Source organism: Mustela erminea, chromosome 16, assembly GCF_009829155.1.
Source record: "Mustela erminea isolate mMusErm1 chromosome 16, mMusErm1.Pri, whole genome shotgun sequence".
NCBI lineage: Eukaryota > Metazoa > Chordata > Mammalia > Carnivora > Mustelidae > Mustela > Mustela erminea.
In genome coordinates this window covers 28956687-28983501 of record NC_045629.1, presented here as the reverse complement: position 1 = coordinate 28983501, position 26815 = coordinate 28956687, and the positions used below count along the sequence as shown (strand labels likewise).

The window sequence follows — 26815 nt, the reverse complement described above, 5'->3', positions numbered from 1 at the left end:
TGGACTTTCAGGCTCGTTCCTCACCCTCCCCTCCAGATAGGGGAGAGAGAGGCTGGATGTTGAGTGCAACAACCAAGGGTCAATGATTTAATCAGCCATGCCTATATAAGGAAGCTGCTATAAAACCCCAATAGAATGGGGTTTTCAGAGAGTCTAGGTTGAACACAAAGAAATATGAGAAAGTGGGGCACCCAGAGAACCCTGCCAGGGTGCAGGGTTGCAATGGCACCTGGTTTCAGGTGTACCAGAAAGACAAGATTTGGGTCCTCGCACTGATGAAATACAATGGTAGAGAAATGAGTGGTGTTGAAACAAGAAAGGAATTTATTTCAGTGAGGTCAACACTGGGAAAGCAGCAGACTGCCATCTCAAAGACTGTCTCCAAATGCTGACTATACTTCCAGTTTTATATAAGGAAAATGTGGGAACAGATGGATGTGTCTGTGCAGATAGACAGGAAAGGTCAGCTTGATCACTGTCATGGAGTCAGTTAGGGGTAAAACTTGCTGGTTCTGGGCAGTCCTTATTGCTTGAGGGGGTAGTTTTGGTTCCCATCCGGGTATGCTTTGCCCTCAGGGACTTCCGCCTAAGCCAAGAGATTAACTGAAAAGAAGAACGCAACTAGAAAGCTGGACATCAAAATGGAAGCAACAGAAGTCCTCTTTCAACCCTTTTACTGTAATTTGCCCTATGCATCTTTTTCATTTAGATGTTCCTAAATTATATCTCTTTACAAACCAGTAATATAGTAAGTAAAATGTTTCTCTGAGTTCTGCGAGCTGCTCTAGCAAATTAGAACCAGAGGAGGGAATCGTAGGAACATCCTATCTACAGCTGGTTTGTCAGAAGCACAGGTGACAACCTGACCTTGCATTTGACCTCTGAAGTGGGGGCAGGGGGAAGATTTACAGGACTGAGCCCTTAACCTGTGGCATCTGATGCTATCTCCAGATAGATAATGTCAGGATGAAAGGCTTGGTCCTGTTGAACAAAAACATACATCAGAACTAATAAGTACATGACAAGATGTTAAGCAAAGAAATGTAAATGAAACTACAAGATACCATTTCATACCAACTAGATGAGATTTCCGAATTAGGACTAATAATAGCAAACACTGGTGACAATGTGGAGATAGAAAACATTTCATACATTTCTGGGAGAATGTAAGATAATATGGCCACTTTGCAAATAGTTTGGCAGTTTCTCAAAAAGTTAAATAAATAACCATAGGACCTGGCACTCCTAGGACACATGAAAACATAAGTCCACACAAAGACTTATGTTCACAGCAGCGCTATTCCTAACAGCCAAAAAGTGAAAACAACCTAAATGCCCATCAATTGATAAACAGACAAAATGTGGTATATCCATATTAACAGAATACCATCAGCAATAAAAAGGAAGGAACTCTAAGTCCTACTATATTATGGATTAACTTCAGAAAACATTATTCTAAGTCTAAGAAATTAGACACAAGGGACTACATATTGTATGTTCCTATTTATGTAAAATGTCCAACAAAGATAATTTTATAGAGACAAAAAGTAGATTAGTGGGTACTCGGGCTAGAGATGGTCATGGGGGTGGAAATGAGGATGGATTATAAGTGGGCATAAATCTTTTGGGGGGAGATATAAAAATATTCTGAAACTAATTTATAGTGATTATTACATCAGTCAATAAAGTTACTAAAAAGCATTGAAACTGTATACTTGAAATGGTTTAATTCTATGATATTTACATCTCAATACAATTGCTAAATATATATACACTATATATATAGCTTTTTAGTTTACACATTATTACTTTTCATATCTTCCTATGTAATTTGTGTTTTCTTAAGTTGAATCAAAGGATGTAGGCTTCATTAGTTTGACTTTTCGAAGTTGATTTAAGTGTTTTATAATATTATGTGTGACCAAATCTTGGCATTTTTCAGTGTGCAAAAACTTAAAAATTATACTATTTATTTTTAATATTATTTAGAGTATTTGTATATTTATTTTTGTTTTATAAATTAAATATAAAAGAAAAGGAAAACTTTAACTATCTTGTTACAAATGTGTTTATATTTCTTCTTGGGTTTTCTGATGACGCTATGGCTCTATGGCTATATCATTTTGTGAATGAGCATTCTCTTTAATCTTCATTATAATCCTCATTATAAATTATATTATTTGTTATTTTTTCATTTAATTATTTTTGCCCTAGATTTAAACCCTTGTGATTTAAAACTAACCTGATCGTTTGTTTTTTGTTCATTTACATATTCCTGGAATGACTATATCTTTTTTATATTTGGCTTTTTCTGAGTTATTTTGTAATGTGTATATTTTCTATACAATACATTATTAGATTTTTTTCTTTCTTCTAATAGAGGGTCTTTTATTTTTAATGGTTGAGTAAGCCCATATACATTTATTTAAATGATATATATGTTTGGTTAAATATGTCTTTTATTTTTTCCCACTGCTTCTTTTTAATCTTTCACTTTAGAAGCAATACTTGTTTACTTTTATGGAAGTTTGTGTTGTTTTCCTGAATATATGGAATGTTAATACATATTCTAGTGGTTTTCTTTATGACTCTTCCTTCTACATACTTAACTATCTAAATCTTCAGACAGGCTCAATAGAGTTCTTCATCTACTTAGGCCCTCACCGTTGCTTATTTTGTGTCAGTCAGAAGAGATTAGATTATACTGCAGTATAAAAGAACACAACCTTGCAGTGACTCATCACAACAAAGTTCATTTCTTGTTCAAAGTGCCCTACGGTTTGGGCATCTCTCCAAAGCAGCTGTTCACTACAGGCAGCTCAGAATCCCAGGCTGCTTCAATCTCGTGGCACCTACCTCTCAACACAATGCTCCCTGGTTCATTCTGCAGGAAATGAGAGCGTGGAAGAGCCTGCCTCAGGAATTCAGTATGTCAGCCGGGAAGTGACAGCAGTCATTTCTATTGACATCCCTTTGGCAATAAACTTGGTCTGCGGAAAGAGAGGTTTTTTTTGTAAGTATCAAGAAGAAGTAAGCAAAATACCTACTTGGTGATTTCAACTCTATTTTTTTATTTAGTGTCTATCTTTAAATCTTCAAATCATTCTCGTATGTATACTTTCATCACTTTGATACTTGATCATAAAATGAGTACTGATATAAACTATAAGAAAACTAGACTATTTATTTTATCTCCCACTTTCTGTCCCCTTCCAGTCTTATCTTTATGATTTATATGATTTCTACATAGTCAGAGATTATAAATTCCTCACTGTCTTTTGAAATGCAAGGTCTAAGTTTAAATCCCACAACTTCGTCACAGACATATTTAATACTTATAATATATGACTTGGTATTACTATTTTGCTCTTCCAATATAGAAGTACAATTAAAACACAATGAAACTGATTAGATTCTAATCCTATTGGAATTAGTTTTTTGACTTTATTGTCACTCTCAGTCTTATTTCCATAATCATATTGTAAGCTCTTTGCAGTGGGAAGAGAAGCAACTTATTTTTCTATAGCATCAAAGAAATAGAGAGGCACAAAAAAATTATTTTTAGAATTGTTTTATTTTATTTATTTATTTTTTAATTAACAACATGTTCAGTTTTGAATCTCCTTTCAGAGGGAATTCCTAAAGTTTTGGAGCAATACAGACTAAATACATCAGACTAATAATTGCAACAATTACACAAATATGGTAAATGAAGGAGAATACGATTTCAAATTTAATTAGATTTTATCTTACAATCACTATATAGAATTGGAATGGGAATTGGAATATAAAATAACACATTTTGTTTTAAATCAATGCTTGCTAAACTTTCTCTTCTTCATATTTTGGCTTTTCAAACATACTATTCAAATTAAAAATTTGTTAAAATAAATACTTACAATAAAATGGTAGAAAGTATTAGATTGGATCAGAGAAATACTGCATAAGTCACATGATAGCAAATTCTCATTACTAATAGAAAGAAAAAAGTTATCCCATCGATCCCACTAGCTATTAATATTATATAACTTCATTATGTAGATATCATTATATATGCATGCATATATGCACATATATATGTATATGTACAGATCCTAAAAGTAAATGAAACATATCCATTCAAATTATTATTTAAAAATATGAAATGTTGCTTGCCTACATTATTAAACTTCCCATTTTAATACACAAAATAGTACTTTTCAATATTATGCTGTCAGATAACATTAACCTTTATAAGAACATTTAACATATCAGGTACCAAACATCCAAAACAGAATACAAAGGATGTGAAATTTTATTCAACAATGTCCAATGTAACTTTGTAGGTTAAAAATAAAAATTCTGACTATTGAAATAGTGACAATGGAAAGTTTAGAAATGCTAATGAATTGTAGAAAAGCTGTCTATATTATTACAACAAAATTCAGCAAATCATCTATGAAAATAGAATTTCAAAGCCTTGGGGGGCCTGGGTGGCTCCGTGGGTTAGGCCGCTGCCTTCGGCTCAGGTCATGATCTCAGGGTCCTGGGATCCAGTCCTGCATCGGGCTCTCTGCTCAGCAGGGAGCCTGCTTCCCTCTCTCTTTCTCTGCCTGCCTCTCCATCTACTTGTGATTTCTCTCTGTCAAATAAAATAAATAAAATCTTAAAAAAAAAAGAATTTCAAAGCCTTATACTGCCATTTATTTCAGTGATGAATGAAATTTTTTTCATAAGGAAATGAGATATCACAGGGCTTAAGTTTTAATATGACTTTTTATTGAAGTAAAATTTACATAAAGAGAAGAGGATCTATTTTGTCAGTGAACAGAGATTTCAACAAATTTTTAGATGCTGAAAGGAGCATCACAGTCAATTCTATAGATAGCCTTTAAAACATATCAGACACAGTTGAAGAAAATATTAATGGACTAGAAAATAATGGACAGAAGCACAGAGAAGCAAAATAAATGGAAAATAGGCAACAGCCCCCCCAATATAATATATGGCTTAGTATTGTGAAACTGTCTAACATGCATGTATTAGGAATCTTGGAATGAAAAGAGATAAAAGACAGAAGGTTTTTTTTTTTTTTAAGATTTATTTATTTATTTATTTGACAGACAGAAATCAAAGGAGGCAGAGAGGCAGGCAGAGAGAGAGGAGGAAGCAGGCTCCCCGCTGAGCAGAGAGCCCGATGCAGGGCTCATCCCAGGACCCTGGGATCATGCCCTGAGCCGAAGGCAGAGGCTTTAACCCACTGAGCCACCCAGGCGCCCCAGACAGAAATTTTATGGAAATAAATAATGTCAAAAAATTTTCCATACTATTTATGATGTCAATATATATAATCGAGAATCTCTATAATATTAAAACAAGATCAGTAACATCATATTAACCTTTAACAAATTCAACATTCTATAAATAAATCAAATAGAAAATAAAAACAACTAAAAGGGGGAAAACAACATTCTATAAATAAATCAAATAGAAAATAATAAAAACAACTAAAAGGGGGAAAATTAAAAGGGAAAATAAGGCTAAATGCTGATATCTTAACAAAATTGATAAAAGACCAAAAAGCTGTAGAACAACATCAGTAAAGTGTTTGCCCATTTTCTTCACTATGAACCAGCTTTCTATAGTGTCTAAAATGTCAGCTCATAAATTTGGACAGATTGGCCCTTCAAATGAAACACATTTTCTTGTTTAATTAAATTTAGGACCATGATTCAGGCATTCTCACAACAGCAATTTTTAAACTATTTTTATCCCCTTTGAGATATTTTAATCTTTTTGGTTTATAAACCTATTTTATTTCTACTTCTCATATTCAAGAGTATAAACCCACATAATTAAACTAATTTTTACGTTGACATTTTAAATTTTATACTGTATCGTGTCTTCCCTGTACTATTTTTCTGAGCTCTTCTTATCCGGGTCAGAAGTGTTCTCTAATTTATGCATCCATCCCTACAGTGCAGTATTTCTGTTTTAATACTGACTTCGTTATTCTGAAACTTTTTAATCATTATTTTTCTAATAAACTGCAAACTTTTTGAGAGAACAAATACTTCTGTTCATCATCTACCAAAATGCCAGGCACCGAGTCAGTGCCAGTCAGCAAGCTGGCAGACAGTGTCCTTGGGTGCTTAGGGCGAGGTCAGAAACCAGCCCTACCCACCACAGTTCAGCCCTAAAGCACTGCCTTAACCACAGCTTGCTGAAGCACGAAAAGCACAGAGCAGGGAGTAGACCTAGATAAATAGATTTGCCCTTAAGCTAGTTGCAGAAAGTTCTGATCTGATGCAATGTAGCGTAACTATGCAAATGAGGAAACTGATATTCACTGGTAGGTTGTCCCATTGATTGTTCTATTGAATTATCTAGCAATGATCAAGGTGACTCCCACCGGATTGTATTGTGCTTGAATCATATAAAACCGCTGTAAACAAATAAATGTAGCCTTAGCATTAGCTGCAACCCTCCTGATCCATTCTTTGTGTCTCTTTCTTTCTCATTCTCACCGCCTAACTCAGGTCGTTCAGTCTAGGCTGGTTCTTGGCATAAGTGCTCAATAAATCTATGATTTTTAAACAAATGAATAAAGAAGCGTTAATCCAATCCCTACTTATTTTACACTTTTTAAATATTCAAATGAGTGTGACTAATTGCCAATCCATATGCAGTGAGAGAGTCAATCTTCTTCCCAATGTATCTGATCAGGATTCCATGGAAGGGAATGCTATTCATTACCTAGCAGATTAAAGTTCATCTAATAAAATAATGCAAGAAGAATGTTATGTACAATTAGTAAATAAAAGGACATGAATAGGGGCGCCTGGGTGGTTTGGTGGGTTGAAGCTTCTGCCTTTGGCTCAGGTCATGATCCCAAGGCCCTGGGGTCAAGCCCTGCATGGGGTTCTCTGCTCCGCAGGGAGCCTGCTTCCTCCTCTATCTCTGCCTGCCTCTCTGCCTGCTTGTGATCTCTGTCTGTCAAATAAATAAATAAATAAAATCTTAAAAAAAAAAAAGTACATGAATATTCTGAAAGAGAAGTTCTATTATCTTTTCATAAATTGCTGCTGATTTTTGTAACACCATGAAGATTAACACAGTATCAATTTAGAAGGAAGAGAAATTAGTTGTAGGGTTGGTCTCACTTTGGGGCAAAACAATTTCAAAAAAACAGACTTCCCAATTTGCTGATTTGCCATCTGCATTTTTCTATTCATCAAGAATGTCCCCCCCCCCCACCCCACATACAGCATCGTGAAGAAAAAGTCACTTAAATGGGGAAAAAATGAAAAGCAAAATTTATTAAAACTAAAATCTCAGCATCTGATATCAGATCCCTTCCTGAAAGTTTCCTGACTTTGGAGCCCCAGGTCCTAAGTATAGCTTGTGGCCAACAGTTCAGTCCTTGTCCCCAGCCAGTGCTAGGTGGCCATCTTCAGAAGAACTCAGGAAGTTGGCAGAGTGTCCCCTACTTCTCCTGGTCCCAAGACAGTTGGGAATATGGGAAATTCCTTCTTGTAATATTCTCTTTTTGTAATTGGGAATATGAGAAATACCCTTTTGTAATTTTTCAAACTAGTGTCCCCTAAAGTCAACCTCTGGACTATGATTGCTGTGGGTTTGCTTGAACCTTTCATAAGGTTACCCATTCTTTCATGCACACAAAGAAAAGAAACATCTCCTATGTCCATCTTACCCTTCTAGAAGTAGTTCAGTACCAGTCACCTGGTCTGAGGACAGCTGATCATGGACTGCATGGGGCAGGATAGGTAATCCATTCTGATCCATGGAGAGACTAATGAACATGTCTAAATCTGCCAGGATAGGACATGATAGAGCCTAGATGTGAAACAGACATGTCAGTCAAAGTTAGTACTCTAAGGGTTTATACTGTTTTGCTTCTCTCAGGAGATGAAGCTTAACCACACAGCCATAAAATATTAAAGGGATGGTAGAAACAAAATAATTTATAAACAAAAGGATGTAGAGGTCTCCATTCTTAGGGAGAACAGTATCTATAAATAAAAATTTGTGAAAGTCTAATTTCAAAATAGTACTTTTTGGATCTTCCTTTTAAGGATGAATTATTTCTAAGTTCCAAGATAGGAATACTTTTCTACTCCATTTGTAATCTATTTTGTATATTTACTCAAAATGTATTATCACTTATACAAAATTATCAAACAATTTTCCATCTGGTATTTGTGATAATAAGCTGTTTATCTCTTCACCTTCATAAAATGTATTATCTAGTTCCTGTCATATAAATTTGGGATCTTGACTTAGTTTACCAACTGACAACTCTCAATGAATGCAGTCAACCTGACACGTGGGGTTATCTTTGAGACTGGGTCTCTAGGTCAGATCATTCAGGTTCTATATTCTGAGGGAAATAGGGAATTTAACTATGTTGAACAGTGATCATATATCTGGATCTTTACTTTCACATAATTTATCTCTAATTTCTGAAATACATTGCAGAAGTAATGACTTACCACAAAGTAAAAAAGGAGACTGACATGTTCCCATTCTTCTTTATTATGAATGCAAAGCTTTTTGGGCTGTTGTTATTTTTGTTCCACAGTGACCTTGAAAACCATGTGTTGAAGATGGCAGCCCCATGAGACTAAATGGACCTGGATCTACAAGTCTGTATGTTTGTTTAGAGGAAAGTCCTAGGCCATCTAAATTGGACTTTCTAAGAAAGAAAAAAAACTTATGTAAATGCTAAACTATTTGAGGTTTTCAGGGTTTGTTTATTGCCCCATTTCACAGTCCCAAATATTTTTTATTGAAATGTACTTGACATAAATCTATTAGTTTCAGTTATACAACACAATGATTTGGTATTTGTACATATTGTGAAACAATCACCCAATGAGTCTTGCTAAAATCCACCATCACATGAAGTTGAAGTTTTTTTTTCTTATGTTGAGAAATTTTAAGATCTATTTCTCTCAGAAACTTTCAAATATACAGTACAGCATTATTATCTACAGTCACCATATTGTACATTACATCCACAGGACTTACTGATTTTATAACTGGAAAGCTGTACCTTTTGACCATCTTCTCTCATTTTTCCCACCTTCCCCTCCTGCCTCTGGCAATCACGAATCTATTCTTTATATTTGTAATTTTTTTCTAATTTGTTTGTTTTAGGTTACATATATATGGGAAACATATGGTATTTGTCTTTCTCTGTCTTAGTTATTTCACTTGGCATAATGCCCTTACGTGTCATCTATGTTGTCCCAAATGACAAGATTTCCTTCTTTTTATGACTGAATAATATTAATTATATATTTATATTTAGACACACACACACATATCTCATATTCTTTTTATCCATTCATCCATTGGTAAGATATTTAGGTTGCTTCCATACCTTGGCTATTGTAAATGATGCTGAAATGAACATGGGGTACATATATCTTTTTGAATTACATTTTCATTCCTTTTGGATAAAAAAACAGCAGCAGAATTGCTGAATCATATGACAGTTCTAATTTTTTGAGGGATCTCCATAATGTTTTCCATAAGTGGCTGCACCAATTTACATTCTGACCAACAATGCACAAGAGTTCCCTATTTTCCACATTCTCACTAACATTTGTTATTTCTTGCCCTTTTGATAATAGCCATCCTAACAAGTGTGAGATGGCATCTCATTGTGCTTTTGATTTACATCTCCCTGATAATTAGTGAGTTGGATACCTTTTTCCTATATCTGTTAGCCATCTGTATGTCTTCTTCGGAAAAATGTGTATTCAGAATCTCTGCCCACTTTTTAATCAGATTATTTGGGGTTTTTCTTTTTTGCTATTGAGTCATATGGGTTGATTATAGATTTTAAACATTAATCCAGCATCAGATAGATGATTTGTAAATATTTTCCCATTCTTTAGATTGCCTTCTATTTTGTTGATTTCCTTTGCTATGCAGAGGCTTTTCAGTTTGGTGTAGTCTCACTTGTTTAATTTTGCTTTTTTTGTCTTGTTTTTGTAACAAAACCAAAAAATCATTGCCAAGATGATTTCAAGGAGCTTACCATCTATGTTTTCTTGTAGAAGTTTTATGGTTTCAGGCCTCATGTTCAAGTCTTTAATCCATCTCTAGGTAATTTTTTTATGGCATAAGATGGCAATTCCATTTCATTGTTTTGCATATGGCTGTCCAGTTTTCCCAACACTAATTGTTGAAGAGACTTTCCTTTCCTCATTGTGTGTTCTTGGCCCCCTTAGTCTAAATTAATTGACCATGCATAACTGGGTTCATCTCTTAGCTTTCTATTCTTTTCCATTGATCTCCATGTCTGTTTTTACTCCAGTACCATACTGTTTTGATCACTATGGCATTTTATTATAGTTTGAAATTAGGAAGTGTGATGCCTTCAGCTTTGTTCTTTTTCAAGATTGCTTTGACTTTACAGGTTTTTTTGTGGTTCCATACAATTTTTAGGATTGTTTGCTCTATTTCTATAGAAGATGTGCCTTTAGAATTTTGAGACAGGTTGCATTGAATGTGTAGATCACTTTGGGTCGTATAGATATTTTAATACTAATTTAATAATGTTAATTCCTCTAGCCCATGAGCATAGAATATCTTTCCATTGATTTTTATCTTCTTCGATGTCTTCCATCAGTGTCTCAGAATTTTCAGTGCACAGGTCTTTTGCTTCCTTGGTTAGGTTTGTTCCTAGGTCTTTTACACTTTTTGATATAGCTGTAAACAAACTGTTTTTTTTTTTTTTAATTTATCTTTCTGATAGTTCATTATTAGTACTGCAGAAGCACAAAATATTTTTGTATTGATTTTACATCCTACAACTTTACTAAATTTATTAGTTCTAACAGTTTAATAAAACTAGTTTAATTAGTTTAATAATTTAATTAGTTTAATAAAACAAAACAAATAAAATAATAAAAATAATAAAGTTAATCAGTTTTATGGTGGAATTTTTAGGGCTTCATATATGAAATATCATGCGTTCTACAAATAGTGACAGTTTAACTTTTTTCTTTCTGATTTGGATAACATTTTTATTTTTCTTGCCTAAACACTTGACCTGAGCTCAGATCTGGCCCTAGTGTCCACACCATGTTGGACTCCAAGTCTGACCAGCTTCTGCAGAGCCAGTGCCATCCCAGGCCCTACAAGCAATGCATTCCTCATGGTCCCTTCCATAGGCACCATGGTTGTTGCCTATGTTGAGTCTGAGTCTGCTCTGAGTCTGAGGGGGTGAGTGAGCTTGTGGGCAATAGGGCTTCTCAGTAGACCAGATCCAGTGGCTCAAGTGGAGGTTTAAGCAGCTAAGTGGAGACCAGCCCACTACTCCTAAGGAGGACCTTAACAAAGTCCCTGACCTGGAACTCAATCATATGGGATTCCGAATCCACCATGCCTTATTTAGCAACAGGAATGTTGGCAAAGGGTCCATCTGCCTGGCTTACAAGATCAACTCTGAGCACTTCCTGACCCACCATGTCCTTCTGACCCATCCACACGACCAAGGAAAAAGAGCAGGTATAGCTATGCTAGAAAGAAAAGATGAGATTTCTGTTTTACATGTATGCAATGTCCACATCACCCTGGAAAAATATGAAAATGTGGTCAAAGAGGTCTTGAGAAATTACCATAAGGAGAAGGATTCTGCCCATTGCATTGCAGACAGGAACATGACGGAGGTGGCCAGCGTCTGCATGGGGCAGATGGAGCAGGATCAAAGGTAAGAGTTACCCTCAATAACCTCCTGAAGATCTCTCAGGGGTAGACATCAGGAACAAGATGCCCATCTGCTTTGTTAACATGGAAACCATTACTCTTTGTCACTGACCCACCACCTTCCCAACAGAGAAATTGCACTTTGCACGAGGGCAGCCTCCCCACATGCATGGAGCATCTGAGACCTCTTAGGCTTCTTTTTGCTATATCTCTGAAAGTTTTCTTGTTGGTATGCTCTTATTCTATTATATATTGGGTTTGTGTGTTGGAGGTGGGTAGGGAAGCAGGAGAGGGAGACAGATAATTTTTCTTTTAGTTTAGAGGTTCCTGGCCCATGATAATGCAAATTCAGACCTAACAGGTTGGAATGCATATTTCCCAGAGATTTCCAGAGATTCCAGACTTCGAGTAAGACACAGTAACTGGATAGGACATTGATGTTGATTCCCTGTGGGAGCCGCAAGTGTTTTCAGTGCATAAAAAAGTTTGCAAATGGATATTTAAGAGAAGTAAAGTGTAGACTGTAGCAGAACCTATTATTTCTCCCTAATATCTATGCTTTTTCTTCTATATTAATAGAAAAAAAATGTTAGTTGAGTACAAGGCTCCTCATAGAGAGACTGTATTTCTCAAGATTACTTGCAGCTAAGTGTGGCTATGTGTCTAACTTCTGTTCCATAGAATATAGAACATATGCCCATATTCTATGGAACAGAAGTTACTAGTCACTGCCCTTAACACCAATAACCATGTCTTTCTATTTCTATTTTCTATAGTTGGAATAGGGATAAAATGGCAAAAACTGAATAAGCATTTCAGACCAGAAGATGGAAGTTAGATATTGAGGGTGATTAGCAACAAGGTAAATGAAGTCTTGGCCCCCAGTGACTTCATGGAGAAAGCCTTATTAACAAGGGAACTTCTACATGAATAAAATCAAATAATATAAATGAGCAGTAAACTTTTATAATGTTTATGGTTATTTGTTTTAATAGCAAGACCAACACCCTAACTAATGCCATCAGGTTTTGGAAATTAAATTTGTTTACTGCTTGACAGGTAATTTATTTAAAAAGTAATGTCTATGATAAAAAAAAAAAAGTCCACAAATAGTGGGCAAGAAAAGAAAAAAATGTCCATAAAGTGCATACCACCAGTATGGCTTCAAAACCAGATCATTATGGGAATATCTTCCTGATGTTTTCATGTCCAAAAAATGTTTCAAAAATTTTATAACCAGAATAATTGCTTTCTGTATATGAAAGAACTAAAAATCGTTCTCAGTTGGGAAAAGACTAGAAAGGACGTATTACCCATACTACCTCACCAATAGTTTTTTTTAATTTAAAATATACTTATCAGATGTGAATATGAGTTACATCACCCTCAAAATTTATACGTTGAAGTCCTAACCTCCAGTACCTGAGAATATTATCTTATTTGGAAATGGGAAAATCGCAGATATAGTTAATTAAGACGAGGTCATAGTGAGCTAGTGTAGACCCCTAATCTGATATGACTGGGGTCCTTATGAAAAGGGGAAATTCAGACATAAAACACACATGTAGGGAGAATACCATGTGAAGATGAAGGCAGAGATTGGAGGAATATTCAGAAACCAAAGAATACGAGTGCCAGCAGATAACCAGAAGTCGGGAAGAGAGACACAAAACCAGTCTGTTACAGCTCTCAGAAAGAACCAGCCTGGCCAGCACCTTGATCTCAAACTCCTTGCCTCCGGAACTCTAAAGCAATAATTTACGTTCCGTTAGACTCCCAGTTTGTGGTATTTTGTTAAAGTATTTCTAGCAAACTAATACACTTATCCAATTGTCATAATAAGAAAATAAAGAACTAATGAATGGAAAAGGACTAATTGGGGATACTGAAACTGGTTAAACTTGGAAATAATCTCTAAAATGATTATTGAAACTGTAGTTACAGAACAGAATGCAAGGGTCAAAATGTTATCTCAAAAGAGAAGTGATAATGTTAGGACAAAATACGCATGGCTTCATATGAATGATCACTCAAACACCTTTATTAACTCCAATTGCCTTTGAAATGTTTGTCTCAATTCAGAATTCTTCCTCCATTAATACATAAACATGGTAATGTAAATATTTCTTTCATGAAACGTGAGTGTATCAGTACACAAAACTGAAACAGCATTTACTCAGTAATAAAGCCCATGGTCACTGGAAGTGCACTTTGATTTTTAAAAGAACTGAGAAATTAATAAGTTGGACATGTGACATTTATGATCTTTGGTTCTACTTCAGAACTTCAAATGTAAAGCCTTAAAATTTAAATGTTGTGCTTTGAAATTATTTTTAAAGGGTAATGTATAACTGAATGTACAACATTTTATTCATACTTGATTTATACAGCAGGTTTAACATTTATTCAACAAAGCTTTGCATCTAATAATGAGTACACTTGATGCTTTTAAAAGCTTACTAAATACCACCTAATTTTTTTAAAGGTGTTGGAATTCAACCCCGTTATTTAGCTTATTCCATACTATGTGTTTCTCTGCTTAAAATAGGCTTTATTTGAACTGAAAAAAACAAAAACATTTTGTGAACTTTATACAAATATTTCATTTCATGTATGTATTTATTATAAAAACATGGTAGTTAAATTATTTCCTCTCATCTATTTATTTCTTTTTCATGGAGCAATTTATTATTTTTTTTGTTCAGTTTGTGCTTCAACTCTGGGTTTTGTTTCTTTGATATTCTTTCAAATGTAAGTAGATTCTCCTGGTGGTCCCAAGTGACAGAGTAACTTATTTCTGCAGTAGCAATATTTTGTTATTCTACTAAGCTCATGCAGTAACCTGAAACTGTTCAACTGAGTCTCCTCTAAATATAAATCCTACATAACTTTCAACTCTTTATAAGCTTAAAAGGTTTAGTTTTTTTTTTTTTTTTCCTTTTGTAGTCCCTCAGGAATTCAAAAAACGAAAACTTACAATCACTTTTTACTTTAAACAAAAAGCTTGGCAGGGTTTTCACAACGTTGGTAAAACAAAATTTTAAACTATAGTCTTAGCAAGTTTTGCTCAAGACCAGGTCACAGCATAAAATAAATTAAAAAAAAAAAAGAAATTTAACTAATGAAACATCATTGTCACATCCAAAGGATTGTATAACTTCGGTTAATAAAATATTTACTTGTTTTCTTCTGAATGTTCATCTTCTAAAGATTTGTTATTATACAAGGTAATATTTATTTGGGAACATGATGAAGTAACCTGGTCACACTTTTGTTCCTATGGTGATCATTCTTATTTAATGAACATAATAATAAGCCCTGTTTTAGGGATCATTAAATTTTAAGTATGAAAACAATGAAGTTGCTATGTGTATGGAGGAAAGATTTTGTTTTTAAATGAAGGCTTCATTTTTAAAAGTGATTTTTTTTTCTCTTCTAAAAGAAATAGCTTTATTTCATATTAACATACAATAGGAAAAGTTAAATTTTCTGGAAGACCACCAACCCCATTACGAATTTCATCACTCCATTCTGTAGTTCCAAAGGTACTTGTTTGAATTGCAAGGTTATTACCCTAATTTATAACTTTTTTAATAATGAATATGATGTTGACTGGATTAATAATCAAGATTAATACCCCCCTTTTACTGAAAGAAAATTGAGAAACAAAATATTTATATTCTGGATATTAATTAGAATTATATAATTTTTTCATATTAATGTCATGCATCCTTTTGTTTGTATTATTTTGTTTTATTTTAGTTATAGTTAATTTGTTAATAACTTTAATTCCATTTATTCACTAAAGGTTAGATTTATGTTTTCCAGTATGAAAAACCATTAAAACTTGTAGTTCTATTCTTTTTTAATTTTTTTAAAGATTTTATTTTTATTTATTTATTTTACAGAGATCACAAGTAGGCATAGAGGCAGGCAGAGAGAGAGAGAGAGGAGGAAGCATATTCCCTGCTAAGCCGAGAGCCTGATGCGGGGCTCCATCCCAGGAACTGGGATCATGACCTGAGCCGAAGGCAGAGGCTTTAACCCACTGAGCCACCCAGGTGCTCCTTGTATTTCTATTCTTTTGTGCCTATAAAAATTGTCAAAGTAAATTCTCAAAATATGAAAGATCCCCAAAGGTTTTTTTTGAAAAAAAATATATATATATATATACACACACACACACACACAGAAATAGAGAATTTTAATAAGTAACAGAAAAATAAATCAATATGAGTATATACATTTTTTAAAATGTTCTGATAGGGGGCGCCTGGGTGGCTCAGTTGGTTGAGCAACTGCCTTCAGCTCAGGTCATGATCCTGGAATCCTGGAATTGAGTCCCATGTCAGGCTCCCTGCTTGGCAGGGAGTCTACTCTTCCTCTGACCTCTCCACTCTCACACTCTCTCTCTCAAATAAATAAATAAAATTAAAAAAAATATTCTGATAGGACAAAACCATTAGCAATATTTTGATATATGTTTCATTTTTTTGTTTCCTGTAACAAAAAAAAAAAAACCAAAAATAACAAAATGTCCTATTGTGTAGTTCATTGTCTTTGTATATAGAGATAATTCCACATGTTCATGACTAACAACCCATTTAAAAATTAAAATTCAATTGATTTTGAATGTTTATTTTAATCTTATTTCCAATAGTAAGGATACATAAACATATATATATTCATCTGTAAATGGACAAGTGCTTAATTCTTCCATACTGCAATGCATTTTTTAGATTTTGGGGCATTTCCATGCAAATGCACAGGCCCAGATGAACTTAAATTAATGGAATTTCAGAAAACTCAAACATTTTAAGATGAGTTTTTTTCCTGTATATTTTCACATCCTCAACAATTATTTATTCATATTATTTTATAATCATGAACGTTTTGTGAGAGAAGACTATTATTAAGAATTCATCTGTTCTTAATTTACTCCTTACCTAAAGCTACGGCACAATGTTCTATTTGTAATATCAAGGCAATTGGTGTATGTAAAAAAGGACTGATATTAATTACAGAAAATTGTCATCAAATGGAAAAGAAAAATGAAGAGTCTTATGGAGCCCTAATCCTGATTACAGCTTAAAATTGCTCTCTCCATTAACACAATCAACACTCCCAACTAGCAAATTTTATAGAGGAACAAGTAACCAGATATTTTCCATGGAAGATATTTTTCATTTTTATGCTTTTCTGTTTCTTTTATTTCTGCCAGAAAAGCAATTATTAACTTTTAAAGTCTGGTGTAAAATTTCATTTTGAAAGTATTAAGAGATAAAGCTTACCTAATTATTAACATTTTTCATTTTTTACTATACATACATTCAGTGGTTGTAAAACAGCAGCTACCAAAATCTTCTAACACAAATATTTTAAATATAAATTTAACATGAAAAGATGGTATTACCCAATGTAAACAGTCACTAGTTATACACATTTTAACCATGTGAATTGGATTAACTTCAAAGGATCAGATGAGTTTTGGTAAATAATCACTTCCAGTACATTAGTGCACTGGAAACTTTTTGCCTTTCAGAAAGAGACAATTCACCTCACTTTGGTGAACAATTTTCTCACTACAGAATTGAATTATTGTACAATCAGATCCAGTTCTCTATATTCATGGGACACCTGGTTTGGGAAATGAAGTGTGTTTCAGAAACATTCTCTTAACTACCTTCACAACTTCATAGGCCTCATTGACCACTCACTAGTCCATTCCATCATTGGTTCACCAATTCACTACGTTTACACTAACCTTACCTCCCCACACAAACTAGGATATGAATTTTCACAAGCTAAGAAGTAGAATGCGATCTTTATACAGTATCACGCACTATCGGCCCCTCTATTTACTCTTATATCCTGAGCTTTCTGCAGGCAACAGATAAGAAAGCACAACTATCACATTGATGCTGAAGACAATGAAATTTTTAAAGCTTTTTTCATCACTAAAAAAAGAGAAAGTGCAATAATTTAAAAATTGTACTTTCTACAGACATCAGATAGTTAATTTTTGTATTAAATACTGGGTTTCACCTTAAAACGTTTGAGATTCAATTTCTTTACTCAATAGCTTCAAGGTGTTCACCTATAATTTCAATGTCACCATCTCCAGCTGAGAATATGATCAAGCATGAATCAAGGAGAAGGCCTATGGCTAAAGAAAATGATACTCAAGTTCTAGTCTTTTTTGGCTACTGCCTTTGTTCTACAGGTTTTTTTTGTTTGTTTGTTTGATTTTTGTTGGGGGGGGATATTATGCCTTTTACTGAGATATAATTAATATATCACAACTGATCCACTTGAAATGTACAGTTCACTGAATTGTACAACTATACCACAATCTAATTGCAGAAACATATATGTCACCCTAAAAAGAAACTTTGTGCTCATTTACAGCCACATCTCATTACCATCCTCAACATTGGGAAGACAATAATCTATACTTTCTTTACAGATTTGACTTTCCTAGACATTTCACACAAATGGAATTCATACAATATGTGTTTTTTCATGTCTGACTTCTTTCAGCATGACATTTAATAGGTTCACACATGTTAACATGTATCAGTACTTTATTCTTTTTTATTTGTTCCTATGCTTTTTACATGATTTAAGTATTTTGTTTCTAATAAAAATATCTATAAAAATAATATACGTATCTCTACAATAACACACATATCTCTACACAGAGAGATATGTTTAATTTTTACCTCTCGGGCTACTTTTTGATAGAATTGTTGACCTAAGACAGATAAAACTTATTTCTTAACTTTAAAAAATTATATATAAGCTATCATGATGAGGACAAAGAAAGGAAAATTTAAATCCAAATCCAAAAAAGTTATAATGCAGGTAGTTGGGAGTAGTAGCTGCTTGCTTTAAGTTTCATTTTAAATAATTATTTTTATGAATGCCTTCTGAGGTTAATTATAGACACTGATTGTGTTTAAGCAGAATTATCTTTTATGGACAGATAATTATTTATATCTTCATTAGCAAGGTCCGATATCTTCCTCTTTATTTAAAAGCTGAGTGTCTTCAGGGACACCTGGGTGGCTCAGTGGGTTAAAGCCTCTGACCTCAGCTCAGGTCATGATGCCAAGGTCCTGTGATTGAGCCCCACATCGGGCTCTCTGCTCAGCAGGGAGCCCGCCTCCTCCTCTCTCTCTCTGCCTGCCTCTCTGCCTACTTGTGATCTCTCTCTTTCAAATAAATAAATAAAATCTTTTTTAAAAATAAATAAATAAATAAAAGTTGAGTGTAGCCCCTTATATAAAATAACTGTGTGATCTAAAAAGATATATGGTGTTACCGGGATAAATATTTGAAATATGTACAAAACTGGAGCAAACTTGCATACCACGAGGAGGATATACTTATTCTATTAATGTATAAATATTTATATATTCAAAAATAAATTTTATGAATGCTGTACTTGAAGGTCTATGATGACTAAAGATTGGCATCCCACGTCCTGGAAAAAATTGGGGGAAGAGTAAGTAATTGTCTATGTTAGTTCAAACACCTTTGTAGGCATATTTCAAATGGGAATTAGTACATTCAAAATGAAGTCTGTAATTGTAATAACTGAGTTTGAAATGACCTGTGGAAAGAAGGTAAAACAGAGAATGTAAGAGCTTCACATATTTGTGGGGGAAATGCTAGGACCATTACAGATAGAATATAAAGATGAAGACTTCATTGAAAAGAAGAGATAATTTTTAGACAGAAAAAGGTGTGTAATTTAAGATTGCTATAATGTGTATATTGAATTTGTTAAATAAAGTAAGTAAAAACAAACATTAAAATGTTTAGATTACCTTTAAGAGCTTTTGTTTTCTTTAAATGAGGTCAATGACTGATACAAATTTTACAGATGATATGTAGAATTTGAATCATATGAATTTGGCATAGATTATGTAAAATGTGCAATGATAAATATTTTAACACTAAAAATAAATTTTAAACATCAATTCAAAAAATATGCACCTGTATGTTTATTGCAACATTATTTACAATAGCCAACATATTGAAGCAACCCCTGTTTATCCATAGAAGAATGGATCAATATGTGGTATAGATAGACAATGGTATATTGTTCAGCCATAAAAAAGAATGAGATCTTGCCATTTGCAACAACATGCTAGAGGGTCTAATATTAATTGAAATAAGTCAGAGAAAAAGAAATACTATAATGATTTTACTAATATTGGGAATTTAAGAAAAATTAACATACAAACAAAGAAAAAAGAGACAAACAAAAAACAAACTATTAAATACAGAGAACAAACTGGTGGTTGCCAGAGGGATGTGGGTATGAGAGTCAATGAAATAGCAAAGGGGATTACAAATACATTTATCCAGATGTGCACGGAATAAAGAATCGCTGAATCATTATGTTGTGTACCTGAAACTAATATAGCATTATGTGTTAATTACATCAATAGTATTTTTAATGAAAAAGATAAAGAGCAAGCTAGAAAAATTGACATTTGGTAGCAGAATTTCTCACCTTAGAGGACACACACACACACGCACACACACACACACACATACAGCCTTTGAAATCCGCTTAGAGGGTGAAAGATCTGTATTACTTTCCCAAACAATGGCAGTATATATTTTAAAAAATACTTCTCATATATTTAAATTTGAATATCTCAGAAACCATCTAGGTGGCATTAGACTTAAAAATTTCATAATAGTAACCCACTTCCATTTTTCCTTTCAATTAAATGAATTTGTACATCTATAAGCTGCTATAAAGAATATCTGAAGTCTTTCAGTATAGAATTTCTATATCATTCCTACCGTGAAAAATGAGTTTGTATTCTTGATATTTGCTATTATAACAGACTTCACCTTAGATTAAGCATCTTGTTCCAACAAATTATGTGAACACCTTATCTGTGTCAGATACTATGATAGGGTCTATATTTACTTTGGAAAATAATATAAAGTATTGTCTCTGAGGTAGGAAACGAAGTGTAATACTTTAAAGCATCACTTCTAAAAAGAGATTCCCTGAGTTCAAATCCTGTCTGCTATCCATCATATTAATATTGTAATTAACATGTATATAAATAATATACATATTGTTTATTTAACAACTCCAGGCCTCAGTTTCCACAGCCATGAAGAGATTTTTTTCTTCTTCCTGCAGATGTTGTACGAATTTAAGGAAGTAATATAGGCAAAATAATTAGCACATTATCTGACATATACGAAAAACACAGTGATATGTTTTAAACAAAAACAACTCCCACTTATTCACTAATGGTGTCTCTGAATCTAACCAAGTCTGATATAAATATTTATTCCAGAAGAAACTTGAAATAGGGGGAATGATATCCATAGTTTATTCATCAAGACTCGATTGACAACTTCTAATAAAAAACCTCTTTATAAAAAATAGGCCAAGTTTATTTGAATGCATTAATTCAAATGTAAAGACTACAATCAACAGAAGCTAAATCACTGAAGATTTAATCAGAACATGATTTGCTGAATATCACCAAAAGCTGGATTCACTTTGATGATGTGGAGAATAAAAGCCTCAAAAGGAGGCTTGAGACATTATGTTTTTCAAAACTTGACTTATTCATTATTCATTTATTTATGAATATTATTCACATTTATATATTGCCTACCATGCAATAGGCATTCTCTCAGGCATTGATATACAAAGGTGAATGTATAAAAAATAAAAAAGTATACAATTTTTGATAATATGAGGTATAGCTAGAGATCACTTGGTAGTTTTTAATTCTTCCAGAATTTATACGTCTTTGTAAGACCTGATTCTTTTAAGTGACATATGAATCAAAGGAAATGTACAAAGAGGATGGCACTAACTACTTTTTATAATTGCATAGTAGACAACATATAAATTTTTTATTTTCCATGTATTACAAATATTTTGTAAATGCACTTAAATATTCTCTGCAAGTGAGTGAAAAAATGCTTAGTATACTTTATTATTACTACTGGATCTAGCCTTATGTACATCAGCAACTCTATACATTGTGTAAAGAATAAAGTGCAATTTTAGGTTAGAATATTGTGGGTAGTAAACATCACCCTGAATAAAAACTAAACATACCCAGAGACCTCATATCAATGATGGCTGAGATAGCTTGGGAAGATAATATACTTTGAAGAGTATATCATTTGAATTCTAATGTAAGTAACTTATTGAAGAAATTCTGTCCCAGAAGCTTTGTAATATACCAACATTTCAATGGATCCGGGGAACTACATACAAAGGCACAAAGAAGAACAGTAGATCCCATATCCATAGCAATGCATTTGACTGCTCAGAAAGGCGAAAAAGGGAAGAAAGAAGAAAGCTAACCATTATCACTTACTGGGTGAAAAACAGAAAAAGAATAAAGTCTGAAGAGGTAGAATAACATAAGTCATAAAGTATCATATATGTCATGCTACGAATTTTAAACATTCTACTCAAGATGTTGACATTTGTTGACATTCTTCAGAACGAGAGTGACAGGACATGTGATTTTGAGTTTTAAAATAAGTACTAAATGCTCAACATCATTCAGCATCAGGGAAATACATATCAAAACTACAATGAGGCACAACCTCACACCAGTCAGTATGGCTAAAATTAAGAAGTCAGCAAATGACAGATGTTGGTGAGGATTCGGAGAAAGGGGAACCCTCCTACACTGTTGGTGGAAATGCAAACTGGTGCAGCCACTCTGGAAAACTATATAGTGAGTCCTCAAAAAGTTGAAAAGAGAGTTACCCTACAACCCAGGAATTGCACTACTGGGTATTTACCCCAAAGATACAAATGTAGTGATCCAAAGGGGCATGTGCAGCCCAATGTTTATAGCAGCAATGTCTACAATAGCCAAACTATGGAAAGAGCCCAAATATCCATCAACAGACTAATGGATAAAGAAGACGTGGGGTACACACACACACAAACACGCACACACCATGGAATATTACATAGCCATCAAAAAAGGAAATCTTGCCATTTGAAATAACATGGATGGAACTAGAGGGTATTATGCTAAGTGAAATAAGTCAATCAGAGAAAGACAATTACCATATGATCTCACAGATATGTGGAATTTAAGAAACAAAACAGAAAATCATAGGGGAAGGGAAGAAAAAATAAACAAGATGAAACCAGAGAGGGAGACAAACCACAAGAGACTCTTAACATGGAAAACAAACTGAGGGCTGCTGGAAGGGGGGAGGTGGAGGAATGGGGAAACTGAGTGATGGACATTAAGGAGGGTATGTGATGTAATGAGCACTGGGTATTACATAAGACTGATGAATCATAGGCCTGTACCTCTGAAACCAGTAATACCTTTCATGCTAATTAATTGAACTTAAATAAAAAATGTTAAAAATTACAAAAGTCAAAACTTCCCTAAAAACAAGTGATGAACACGTGGAATTTGAAATTAAAAACACAATACTTTTTATATTAGTACCCCTCCAAATGAAATACCTAGATATAAACCTAAAAAAATGTAAAGATCTATATGAGGAAAAGTATAAAACTAGTATAAAGTATAAAACTAGTATAAAATTTGGATAGGAAGATTCAATATTTTCAAGAGACCAGTTCTTTCCAACTTGATCTATAGGTTCAGTGCAATCTCAACCAAAATCCCAGCAAGTTATTTTGTAGACATCAATGATTATATTCTACAGTTTATGTTGAGAGGCAAAAGATCCAGAATAGCCAGCAAAATATTGGAGGGGGATGGAATGGAGGGCAGACATTACCTGACTTTAAGACTTACTATAAAGCTATAGTAATAAAGACAGCCTGGTATTGATAAAACATAGACAAATGGTTGAAGGGAACAGAAAACAGAGCCAAGATATAGATCCCCTAAATAGAGAAAACTGATCTTTGACAAAGGAGCAAAGGCAATACAATGGAGTAAAGATAGTCTTTTCTTTTCTTTTTTTTTTTTTTTAAAGATTTTATTTATTTATTTGACAGAGAGAGATCACAAGTAGGCAGAGAGGCAGGCAGAGAGAGGAGGAGGTAGCAGGCTCCCTGCTGAGCAGAGAGCCCAATGTGGGACTCGATCCCAGGACCCTGAGATCATGACCCGAGCCGAAGGCAGCGGCTTAACCCACTGAGCCACCCAGGCGCCCCAAAGATAGTCTTTTCAACAAATGGTGCTGAAACAACTGGAAATCCATATGCAAAAATATGGCTATAGGCACAGATATTACACCCTTCACAAAAATTTACTTAAAATGGGTCAAAAACCTAATGCAAAATGCAAAACTATAAAAACCCTGGAGGATAACATAGGAGAGAGCCTACATGATCTCAGGAAAGGTGATGTCTTTTTAAATACAATACTAAAAATCATTGTGTCTATGGCAAATACCAAATGCATAATTCACGAAGGAAATGATGGATAAGCTGGACCTCATCAAAATTAAAAAACTTCTAAAAACATAAAATAAATCATAAAATTAAAAACTTTTGTTCTATGAAAAACAATGTCAAGAGAATGAGAAGAGAAGCCACAGATTGGGAAAAATATTTATAAGACATATTTAATAAAAAACTGTTATCCAAAACACACACACAAAAACTCAACAGTAAGAAAACAAACAATCCTATTAGTAAATGGGCAAAACCTTAACAGACACTTCCCCCAAGAAGACATGTGGATCACAAATTACCATGTGAAAAAATACTCTATATCCTATATCATCAGGGAAATGCAAATTAAAGCAATCAGATACCACTATATCTATTAAAATGGCGAATATCTGGGACACCGACAATACCAAATGTTTCCAAGGATGTGGAGCAACAGTAATTCTCATTCATTGTTGGTGGGAATGCAAAATGATACAGCTTCTTTGGAAGACAGTTTGTCAGTTTCTTACAAAACTTAACATACTCTTACCATATACTCCAGCAATCATTCTACTTGTTATTTACCCAAGCTAGTTAAAAACTTACATCCACACGAAACCTACACACAGATGTTTATAACAGCTTTATTTATAAGTGTCTCAAAGCAACCAAGGTATCCTTCAGTAGGTGAATGGCTAAATAAACTGGTAATTTCAGACATGGAATATTATCTTAGCACTAAAATGAAATGAGCCCTCAAGTCACAAAAAGACATGAAGGAGCCTTAAATGTTTACCACTAAGTGAAAGAAGTCAATCCAAAAAGGCAGCATATTATATAATTCCAACTAATGATATTCTGGAAAAGGCAAAACTATAAAGACAGCAAAAAAAAAAAAAAAAAATCTGTGGTTGTTACGTGTTGGGAGCAAAAAGAAAAAAGGATGAACAGAAAGAGCTCAAAGAATTTTCAGAGCAGTAAAAATACTCTGTATAACATAATGATTGATACCTGTCATTATACATTTGTCCAAACCCAGGGAACTTACACCAAGTGAACTCCTAATGTAAACTGTTGACTTTGGGTGATTATAATGTGTCACTGTAGGTTCATCAATTATTCCAAATGCACCGCTCTGGTGGGGAATGTTGAAAAGGGGGAAGGATCTTCCTGTGTGGAGGCGAGGGGTATGATGGAAATCTCTGTATCATCCTCTCAATTTTTCTGTAAACGTAAAACTGTTCTACAAGTATAGATTATTTTTAAAGACTGTAAGCAGTCATCTTGTTCATGTTATATTTGGCCAGAACTTCAATCATCCAGATACAAGAAAATAAATTCCATCAACAACGTGAATAATTGAAACTTAAAAGAAACAAATTCTTACCCTGTCAAGCCTCCAGACAGGAAATACAGCCTGGCTAACTCTTTGATTGTAGTCTTTTGAGAACTTAAAGCAGAGAACGCAGCTAAGATTTACCTGGACTCTTGTGTGTGTTGCAGGGGTTAGGTGTGTAGCAATTTGCTAGTAGCAATTAACCATATATATATGCACTATATGTTTGCTTTTTTCCTCTAGAGATTGAAAAAGGGAATTAGCTTTTTGGAAGAGTTGATCAAGTTACTTGCTTATCTCCTTAAAATGCTAAAATGTAATAAAACTTTAAAAAATGCTAATGTAACTGTGAACATTAAAAATATAATATATTGACCCTGGGGTGATAGATGCTGTATTTATTATTTATTACTGGGCTGTGCCACTTGGATATAATACAGAAATGGAATTTCCTGACAATATCAGTGTCAGAAAGAAATGTTGATATTTTATCCATTTTACTGACTAGCATGAGGATTTTTTCACAAGATACGTACATCGGAAAAGCAAACTCTGGAACTCTCTGGAAGCTAAAAAAATATTCTCTTCTTAGCTGTGACTGGAATTTGTTCCATTTCTAGTACAATAATTTTGCTATTTCTTTAATTCTTAAAACCACACTAAAAAGCTTTATTGGTACCTTCCAAATATTCTGTGTGGAGGGCAATTTAAAGATTTCACTGGGCAGATGTTTTCAGTGGTTGCCACTCCACTGAACTGATTCAAGTGCCTTTCCTGGTCAGCATCATGACTCCAAAGTTAAACAGAAGTACCTAAATTAAACACACCGAAATTAAACACACACACACAAACAACAACAGCAAACAACAACAACTTCTTAGACCAGGACTTTTCAGTTGAAAAGGAACAAAATGTTATTTTCTTACATTTTTCTCCCATAAATTTTGGCAAATTGCTAAGGGAAAGGATCATACTCTTTATAACAGTGGAGTTATACCCCTTGTGTGGATCTCCCACTCCTTCCACTCCACAGGCAATTCTCTTCTGCTCTCTGTGCCACTGATGTTATACACTGTACAGCAATGTTACTTGGTGAAGGGATTTTGCCAGTAACCAGTATACCTTATTCTCTGGGCATATTTCCCATTCACTTGACACTAACTGTATGAGCTTCTCAGAATTACTATATATCCTCTTTTGCTCCAAGAATGTAACTTTGAATGATGTTGCTATTGTTTTGTTCTCTTCTTCTTCTTCTTCTTCTTTTAAAAAGATTTTTATTTATTTATTTGACAGACAGAGATCACAAGCAGAGAGGCAGGCAGCGTGAAAGGAGGGGAAGCAAGCTCCCTGCTGAGCAGAGAGCCCAA

The 26815-nt window shown here is 33.9% G+C and overlaps 1 long non-coding RNA gene and 1 pseudogene across 1 annotated transcript; one reads left to right on the top strand and one right to left on the bottom strand.

The window, feature by feature from the left end:
• Positions 1 to 945: 945 nt before the first annotated feature.
• LOC116575193 lies at positions 946 to 7804 on the bottom strand. Its single transcript, XR_004279649.1, has 4 exons — positions 7694 to 7804; positions 3900 to 3972; positions 2857 to 2990; positions 946 to 981 (listed from the first exon to the last, which is right to left on the bottom strand). It is a non-coding gene; the product is annotated as an uncharacterized LOC116575193 (long non-coding RNA).
• Positions 7805 to 8627: 823 nt separating this feature from the next.
• Positions 8628 to 11832, top strand: LOC116574935 (annotated as a pseudogene).
• The last annotated feature ends 14983 nt before the right edge of the window (positions 11833 to 26815 follow it).